The 10,284-nt window shown below is 40.1% G+C and overlaps 1 long non-coding RNA gene across 1 annotated transcript; it reads left to right on the top strand.

The window, feature by feature from the left end:
* Positions 1–855: 855 nt before the first annotated feature.
* Positions 856–6,215, top strand: LOC109289403. The gene is made up of 3 exons (XR_002095354.1): positions 856–1,018; positions 1,097–3,197; positions 4,880–6,215. It is a non-coding gene; the product is annotated as an uncharacterized LOC109289403 (long non-coding RNA).
* Positions 6,216–10,284: the final 4,069 nt, after the last annotated feature.

Raw genomic sequence — 10,284 nt, 5'->3', positions numbered from 1 at the left:
TGTGTGGGGCAGTGGGCCCAGCGTGTGCTTATGTATGTTTATGTAAAGCTGCCCCAAGAGGGGTCAGGGCAAGCTTGGCCCAGGTCAGGAACTTGGCTGGCCACTACTACCCAGGTAAGGGTCACAGGAGAAGCTCAAGAGACTGTATGTCTGCCACCCAAGGTGTGATCCAGATAAAGCCTATGGCCTATGGGAGCACTCCAAGAGGGAGTAGGGGGGGACAAGTTGTCAATGGGAGAAAGAGATCCTGTGAGAGGGGGTGGAGTGGAAGAGGTCCTTATGAGAGGAGGGTGGAGTGAATGTGTGTATGAAAGAGGCTTGACAGTGAGGGCTAAGCTTGGTCCGGCTCTAGGCCATGAGCATAATGTCACCGTGGATGCCATTTGCGAGGCATAGTTTGCAGTGTAGGGGAGGTTTGGAGCCAGAGATAATGCCCCCTAGCATCAGGGCATGTAATGGGCAGTCTCCTGCATTTTACCACACATTTTGAGAATAGCAATGTTGTGGCAGAGGGACTGGGCAGACTGCCCCATAGACAGGTGGGCAGGCTGGCATGAGACCTGGCCCTGAGAGCTGCCCCCTGTCACATCTCTGTATATCTTGCACCTGACTGGTCTGTGCCTTGCAATGAGTCAGAATTTATCCTTGCAGAATTTGATAGCAGTAATCACCCAGTCCTCTCCTGCCACGTCTTGTTGTAACTTATAGGTACCAGGAGGTGTTCCCTTGCTGAGAGTTTACTTTAAGGATATATAAAGTTTATTTGACCTGGGGCTCCAACCTCCCCTTACACCCTAGCTGAACACCAATCAGATGTTTTTATATTGCAGCACATATCAACCACACATATCAGCCACCAACAAATATTCTATTTCTTCATTGGTCTTCTCTTTTCCTTGGCTCAGAATCTCCTTTGGTGTTATTTTTCAGATGGAAGATGTCCAGGTGGACCCAGAAGAAGATCTCATTGCTATAATGAATGAGAGAACTGTAACTGTCACAAAACAACACTGCCCAGGTAAGCACTGAACAAAACCCAGATTCCCGGGACCCTAAGCACTTTCTGTTTTCTTATTTCTTCTTTTTTTGGTTTTAGATGCAAGTTTCTTTCCCTGTGGCCTCTGGAATACTCCTTGCTGGAAAAGCCCCACCAGTATGCCCAACTTCAATCACAGCTAAAGAAAAATATCTACTCCAAGGGTGAGCAGTGTATTTGCTCACAGCTGCCCACTATCCTTTATCTCCTTGAGTCTTCCCTCTCTTTAGTGAGTTTGACTTCAATCAGTCCTTTCACTTGCAATGATATATTAATATCCCAGACACAAAAGAAACAATAGGGAAAAAAACAACCTGTTCCCCGTTGAACTGCTTTCAGCAGATTCCTCCATCTCCACAATCTGGCATTCACTGTAGATGGACCCTGTAGCATGCCCTCTCAGCAGTTAGAGCTCCTCTGAGCTCTTAGACTGAAACTCAATCTTCTTCCCCGCCTCTGGAGTCTCTGTCACTCTTCCCTGCACTCCCGTCCGTACCACTGGCTTGCTTGCATCCTTCATTCTCCCTCTCCTCTCCTGCAGGTTTTTTCTCCCAAGAAGGGCATAAAGCTCCAGAGATGCCAAACTGGAAGGAGCAGTAACTTCTGAAACAGCGTTCTGGCAGCTCTATTTCTGCTTCCATCAATCTGGCTTCTTGTTGGTCCCAGTAAGTTTTTCAGATCCCTTTCCCTTTTCTCTGTAGAGGCAGGGGAAGCCTCTTCACACCAGTGAGGGGGATTCTAAGGAATGTTTTGAAAAGAGGGGAGTTTGCAGATGATGAAGAACAGAAATCCCCATTTTCTAGATTAACAATACCCCCTTCAGAGATTTTTCTTAATGGTGCTAGAACTATGACACTGAATTACGCCTTGTCTGAGAATCAGAAAGAGGTCCTACACACTCTATTGCTCTTTTCTTCCATGCCAGCTGACCAAGATACAGTAAGGACCCAGTCCTTCACCACTGATTTCAGTAGAGTGGAGCTGGTATGCTTTACACAGTTTATTGGCCAGAGCAACTTACTTAATTAACGATGCACTAAGAGACATTCGGAGACCACTATCCTGTAAACTCCCTCTGCCACAAGTAATAACCTTTATATTTGTTCCAGGATAAATCCATTGTTATTTAAATTTCATATGGTTAAACAAAAGTATTTATCAACCTAAATCATCTCTTGGATATTTTGTGACCTGAAATGTCAGCTTTTCTGATTAATATAGTGGTTCAACTGTGGAAATGCATAACATTTAACAGATATTAAGCAAAATATGCATATGCTTTCTTACCTACTTTGATTGAAATCTATATATGTTGGTGACTTCAAATGGGAACCAATTGCATTTACAATAGTGAAACTCTGGTTCATCTCCAGTGAAGTCACTGAAATTGTCCTAGATTTATTTTGGGACAAATTAAATCAGAACCTGATCCAAAGTGTGAATAACTGGTACCTTCCCAAGTAGTACTTGTATAATTTCTGTGCACAGGTGAGTTTTTCCTAGATCACTGGCATTTCTAAGATCAGTGTAATCTGGCCTGGGATATTTATTGACCATAACTTTCATTACAGAGCAGCCAAAAACCAAAGTGTGCAAGTTTTAAAAGTCTGTATTAAAGGTTCAAACCTTTTTGCTTATGAAAAATGTTCCTACAAATGTTCCTGTCTCATTTGGGATATTAAATGTGAGCTATACATTTGCTCTGAAGGAACTGTTATGACTAGTTATAGCCCTTGATCCAGAGCACCTTATAAAAAAACATTTTTTATTTTATTTTATTTTAAGAGGAGATAGTAGGCTACAAGGTGAAGTCAGGCTATATGGAGCTAGGTTGTATAAATATAGCTCAGTAAAATTTCCATAGTAAAATAATAATAATAGTAATAATAATATAATAATAATAACTCGTAACTGTCACCTGCTATATATTGAGTACTTCATCCAAATATCCAAGAATACATCTACAGGCATACATTACTTCACCACAGGTACTAGGGAAGTCAAAGTATTTTGAAATGTTATCAAAAACTGCCAGTGAGTGATATTTTGCTCAGCATCTTCTCTCCTCTTATTCTCTCCCAATCCTCTTTTGTTGGCATTGGAGGCGCTCCAGAAACATCCTGGAAGAGGGAAATAAATATCCTCAAGAATGGTGGGGCTGGTAAGTCTTCAAGTAAATTGTATATTCTTTTTCATCAAAGATCTGTACATGTGAGAGATGACTAGAGGTAATATTTTTGTGAAAGTTTTCAAACTGAATTCTGAAATGGTTAGCTACATTAGTCTGAATGGTGGTACCAAAGGCTAGGTACAGACATGCAAAAAGCCCAACACAGAATCAATCTAAGTTAAACCGTTTTTTATAGGCGGCATAGTTTAGACTGGTAGCAAACAAAACACACATGCACCCTTTAGTAGGGAGGGGCATGCAGGCTGCCTATCTTAGACTTGGTTCCACCATTTTTAATCAGTCTATATGTACTGAACGTCTGCTCTGTTATGAGTTTAGACCAATTTCCAATCACTTATACCAGTAAAAATGGAATGTGTGTACCTAAGAGACTAACTGGTTCCAACAGGCATGAACCTTCACAGGCAAGAACCTACTTCATCTGATACCATGATTGGACTAAATTCAGAAAATGATCCACCCTTAGTTTTATAGCCTTAAACTAATGTAGGTAATTCCATTATAATACCTCTATATTGGAAGATAAGTTAAACATTCATATGAACAAATTCTGAGCTGAGTATGTGCCACCATAACTTGTATGTTGAGCTGACTAGAAGAATCTGTAAAGTTGCTACAACTCAGACTCTGTCCAAACACAAACTTCTCAATTGGAGCTGAGCTGTCCATCATCAAGTTACTTTAATTACATAGTGAATGTATATTCTTACTAAATAGCCTCTATCCTGTGGTTAAAGTGATCATGGGAAAAGGGAGTTCCTAGAGCCATAGTTAAATTATAAATATCCATGTATTGGCATGGGAGTATTTTAAGACTGACAGAAAATATGAGCTTGTTTTTACTCAATATAGATGAAGAATCATGCATAGAAATCTAAAGAATTAGTACAGGGAGTTGAACATCTTTGCAGAAAGACAACATCAAAGATCACTGCATAGATCAGTTGAAATAAGCTATGCTACATCAGCAAGGTTGCTGTGGTTACAATGAAGGGCATTACCAGGGAAGTCAGTGACTTAAGTGAGTGACAAGCTAATTTTGTCCTAAATAAAATATGAATCAAGAATAATGAAGATCACTGAGACTTATGTTCTCACAGAGTGAGCAGATGGAAAAGAGTAGGAAGAGTTTTATCAAAAACTACAATCAGTTGTCAAAATCATCCCTAAGCCATGACTTTCTTGTTTAGCTTAAAGACTTCAAAGCAAAATGCCATTCAGGAATACACACTACAGTACAACTGGGACACTGTTTATAAGATAATAAAATGAGCCTTTCATCTGAGGATCTAAAAGCTTTTTTATAAATATGAATTAATTAAGTTGGTAAAGATATGATGCAAATCAAGGACATTACCATATATTGAATTTGTTGTAAACGATTTAAAAATAAAATATCAACATATGAATGTGAACATTCTCAAGAAATGCACAAGAATCCATAATGATTTGCAATACAGCACAAATAATATGTAGATCAAATATATGCACTGTTTGGATTTTTCTTTACATAAACATACTGTTCATAGAAGGAAATTTTTTAAAAGTGTATTCTCCAAACCAGTATAGATCAGCTAAATAAATACCCTTAAAGTTTACTCAGAAAGTATGGCTAGAAAGCAGCAAATAAAAACACTACAGTATTTTTATAGAATATACATCATCTGGAAGAAACACAATGATGATAAATGACTGGTGGATGAAAGAGTAAGAAGTGAGACAAACATACAGAAGTCTCCAACATTAGAGCAAACTTCTTGTAGAGAAGTAAAGCAAGGACTGTGAGAACTCATCTAGTCTAACCAGGGATTGAACCTGCATCATGCTCTAACCAAGCTAATCAGCTGCTGAATGATACAGCTTTGTGGAGCTAAAAATAGCAGAAGGAAATTAGCTTAAAAACTATACCCATGAAGTACATGGGTACATACTGGGAATTAATTAAATCAAAGGTAAACAGGGATTCATCTTAAAAGCTACTAAATCTTCTTCAGCAAAGAATTAGGAATGCACTCTTAGTCTGTTTCGAATCTATAGGAGTTTGCCACTGATGGGAAAATTTCACTTAAGGTATATAAACTTTTGCCAGTATGAGAATAAAGCCCCTTCTTTCTATCCCTATACATTGGACTATTTCAACTTGTGAGAGGCAAATATTAAACTGTAAAAATAAGATTTTTTTTAAGACAGATAATACAGTAACCAAATATTATAAATTCATATAAGTGTATTAAGTGTGCTAAGTTAAATAAGCAACATTTTCTGTGAAGTCATTCATAAGCAGTTGTACAGTTTATGAAATTATAAGGAAATATATTGAAAGATAAAAATGGATCCTATTTACAAATTAGAGCAATCAGAAGAGTCACTACTAAAAGGTTAACAATTACCAACAGTTATTAAGCTTAGATATCTATGATACTTCAGCTCTGTGTTTAAACTTAGGACAGCCAAAACTGCATGAATTATTAGTTAGTATATGGCATATATTACACTCAAGGCTACTTCAGTCACTGTTCTAAAACACAGCACCAAGAACTCCCATTTTGCTGGACAGGGATAAAATGGGAAGGAAATGAGGTAGCTATCCTCTGGTACCAAGGGTTCTAACTACAGCTATCTCCTTCATGTTGATGTAGGTCCCTGTGAAGATGTCTTGACTCCTTTATGCAAAATACAGACCCTGATTTTAGACAACACTGTCACCTGGTCGCTCACCTATGGATCTAAAACCTCCCCATTTTATATTAATTCTGTATAGTATCATAAGATATAGAAGGTCACCTATTAAACCTTTATCCTTACACACGGGAAGGGAACGAGAGGCCTCAGATGTGGCTGAGTGAACTGCATATAAAGACTAACATTTGATTGAGAAAATACTAGACAATGATTTTCACCAGTGCTTACTCTGTCTAAGCCTCAGTAAGGCTAGGGACAGACATTCAAAATGCCTGAGCCTGTATTGATTCAATCTTTGCAGGTTAGTCTAACCTGGCTAGGCTAAATCAGTTTTGTAACCAGGGAGACATCTGAGAAATGCAGGCACATGCCTGTAGTAGCTGAGGCTAGAAACCAGAGAATGCTAGAGCAGCCCTCCCTTCTCTTGCACAGGGCTGAGCTGAGGTGGGTGTGGCCAGGTCCCAGCAGGACACTGTGATTATGGCGGTCCCCTCCCCCCTTGGTAAAAGAGCATTTATCAGCTGTATTATCGGCATTCAACACTCCATCAGAAAACAAAGCCTCATTCATTACAAGCTCTTCTTAAGCAGCTTTTTCCAAAGGAAAATGCATACCAGACTCTGGCTTCTTTACTATTCATTCCATCCAGGAAGAGCACAAACCAATTGCAGATTATTTCTCAGCCTGATGAAGGGTTTTTAAACCCAGAAGCTTGCTAAGAATTTTTTCCCCCAACTATTTCGTTGGTCTAATAAAAGATATCAGATTTACCCAAAGAACCTTATCTGCCTTTCTCAAAGGAAGGAATGCAGGGACATTACCATCTGAGCTGTTGATTACCTCCAAAAAGCCCTAAGTAGACACTGTTCTATCTGACTTACACAGCAGTAGCTAGCATACCACATGCTGGCTAGAGTCTGTGCTGTGGGAGAGAGAAGATAGGGATCTCTGCTTAAGCAGCGAGTGGTTGGGGGGGGAGTGGGAGGAGGGAGGAACAGGGAAGCCAACAGCCCCTGCTGTGCCTGAAAGTCTATGCCAGAGCTGCAGCCAGGGAGCAGAGAGGAGGGGCCAGCCCTGCTATGGAGCAGAGAGTCCCGCCCAGCCATAGAGCATGCCGGGATGCTGGGCTGGTTTAGCTTAAACCAGCAAAGGGTCTGGGAAAGACATTGCATAAACTGGTTTGACCCAAATCTTTGAAGTCTGATACTACTTTCAGCCAGGTTTATCTGAAACCGGTTTCAGCCATTTTCAAACTGTTTTATGTGCACTAAACATAATGATTATATTTGTCTGTTCTGTTATGGTTTAAACCAGTTTCTGAGCACTTAAACCAGTTTATGTGTAATGTCTGTCCCTAGCCCAGATGAGCATGATGAAAAAGGCAGAAGGAGCAAGAGAAACATGGTCTGATTAGACTACCCATGTATACAGGGCAAACATTTCCTTACAGAAAGTTTGCGATACTCCATGTGTCCATAATTATTGTTATCAGCAGGACAGGACATTCTGGACAAAAGGAACAGGTCAACTTTTCCAACATTCCTTTAAAACTGCCAAGGAATCAAATTTTTAAAAGTTTAATATTAGGGTTTGGCAAAATAAATCTGAAGTATTTATAATTACTTATTTACCTGTAATTTTTGGCTGGATGTTTTGATCTGTGGGAGCCTCTTTCAATCTACCAAATTTGTCACTGCTTGCATTTTGTATTGAGTTGAACAGTGAGACTGAAGTGAAGGAGCCACAGATGCACAGAACCCAGAACTCATGTTATCACTTACATTGACAACAAAAGGTAGTGAATTAGATCTCCATTGCTAAGTAGATGACCTATTGAAATAATTGAAAGGATATTTGCCTGGGAAATAAAACTGATGGAAAAGGTAGAGGTGAGAACAAAGACAGAAGATAAATAGCACTGGCAGCTGCAACCTTTAATGACCTCAGCAGAGCAATCTGGAGATGGCGAGAAATTCATGCTGAAAAAGGTTGATTTATAGACCCAATGTCAGAATGACCCATATCAATGGATATGAATTATAAGCAAGGACAGATTATCTGTCGAAACAGGAAACTGTCTTCAAAAACAAATGTTTTTAAAGAATGATTGGCACTAGGTGAGAAGATCCTTGTCAGATTCAGTAAAATGAATTGATCAAGAACCACTCGTCCATTAGAGTCAGAAAAAGAAGTGGACCAGATAATTGGTGGAAATAGTAGTAGTGTTATAACAGCTGAAAAGATTCATGGAATTGACAATGACTTCACTAACAGGTGATATAAAAATATTTAGATGAAGATGAAATCACAGCATTCAGGAATGTGACTAAGAATGCTGCTAGCCTTCATATATATATTAGTTCAATATGTAGGTACTTGTTATAATTTGTACATTGAGACCCAAGAGTTAATGTTTACCTATGGAGATATGTAAATAAGCCTTGCAGAGCTAATGTTTGCGCTTTATTGGCTAGAAACAACATAAAGTAATTTCCTTCAGATTTGTCTGGCGTACATAACATATACAGCCCTGTTGTATTTTCATCTCTTTTAACCAATGGTAATTTGCACATGAGAGCTCTAACTTTTGTACTGAACAGTGGAGCAGTTAGGTTGAAATTAGGGGGCAAAAGTAGCTCATCCTTATCAAAATGCTAAGACCCCTTTTCAATGTAAAAACTCTCATGTTAAAAAAGAGAGGACTGAAGAGCAAATATACTTGTTTATTCATTCGTTTTAAATTTAATTCATGACCTCAGGATCTAAGTGTCTAACAACTTTATTGATAAAATAACATTAACCTATATGTATAGACCTTTTATAAGGCAGTCAACATTGATATCATATAACAAAAACTGTATAATTGGCTAGGGAAGAAGTTGTGAATCATTATTTATAACAAGTGTATTTAGCGTGAAATGTGTAAGCTGAATCTTACAGTTCTTACTGTACTTGGTTCTCATTCAAGCAAATCTCCCATTGACTTTAGTCCTTTGGGATATGTTCAGCTCCAGGCAAATTTCCAAGAAATTACTGAAACTGCTGCTATTTTTGGTACATATATCAAATCTTGTGTATTTGAATTTTAGAACCGAATCTAGAGGAAAACTTAAATGAGTCTGTAACAACTTTGGGGGCCTGTACATATGGTTGAAAATGTTGGAAGGCTGAAAATCTCTGCAGCTCATCTACCAAGCTTTTCCCAACCCAAATAGGGATTGATTGTCTTGTTTCAGATTACAAGACAAATCACAAACACCCATTAGGAACTGCCTCTTAGCATCCTTATCCTTCAGTTCCAAACATGCACAAGCTGAAATCGATCGCATTACTGCTTGCTAGGCCTGTGCAAAGTGGCTAGTATTCGCTTCAGATTTGGCTGATTCGGGGGACAGTGATTCAATTTGGTAATTCAAATCACTGTCCCAAATCAATTCAGCCGAATCTGATTCAGAGATTCAGCTGCTGCCGAATCTCTGAATCAAACTGGCCCCATCCCAGCCCCATCAATGGCTGCACCACCTGGCCCCAGTGTCCCAACACTTAAAAAAAAAAAAAAAGAAAAGAAAAGAAAAAAGCCCTGCACCCACCTGCTGCCAGGCAGAGGAATGATCCCTGCTGCACCCCAATGCTCTGTGCTGCATGGAGGGGCTCTGTTTTTTTTTAAAGCCCTGCACTCACTGACTCCTGCGAAGTGGGGGGTGATGCCCCCTGCCCTCCACTGCCCCGCACTGCATGGGAGGGGGCTATGCCATGAGGCCTCAGAAGCCCCAATGGCCACTGCAGCAGCCAGTGAGTGTGGGGCTTTTTTTCTTTTTTAAAGAGCTGAGATGCTGGGGCTGGGCAGGGCAGCTATTGACAGGGGTGGGAGAGTGGGCAGGGGTTTGGGGGCACTCAGGAGTGTTGGGGGAGCAGGCAGAGGACGGGGTCTGGCTGGGGTCCTGCCATGGTCCCCTTCAGCCCCACGCTCCCCCTACCCCTTACTTACTGGCACGGAGCCCAGGTCCAGCACCCTGTGGCAGTGAGCGGGAACTACCCGAATCTCTGAATCTGTCACAATCTTTTCCGAATCAATTCAGAGAGCTTTGAATCAATTCAGACCTTTTTATTGGTCTCCCAATTTGATTCAGATTTGGAGATTTGGCCGCTGAATCAGGCCAAATCTCCAAATTGAATCAGCACCCAAAGCTTCACACAGCCCTACTGCTTGCAGCCATTCCCTTATTCTTTGTGGTTTCATCATACAAGGGCAACATCACACATATACCCGCACAAAGCTTTTCCACTAGTATCTCTATATAAAATAGTTTACACTCTACTTCTGAGTGGCTTGATTTAGCAGCCTAAAGAAAAAAACACCTGTTCATGTTAGATA

The sequence above is a fragment of the Gavialis gangeticus genome, unplaced genomic scaffold (genome assembly GCF_001723915.1).
Source record: "Gavialis gangeticus isolate Ggan-Ray unplaced genomic scaffold, GavGan_comp1, whole genome shotgun sequence".
Taxonomy (NCBI): Eukaryota; Metazoa; Chordata; order Crocodylia; family Gavialidae; genus Gavialis; species Gavialis gangeticus.
The sequence above is the reverse complement of the archived record's forward strand: the minus strand, read 5'-3'. Positions and strand labels throughout refer to the sequence as shown.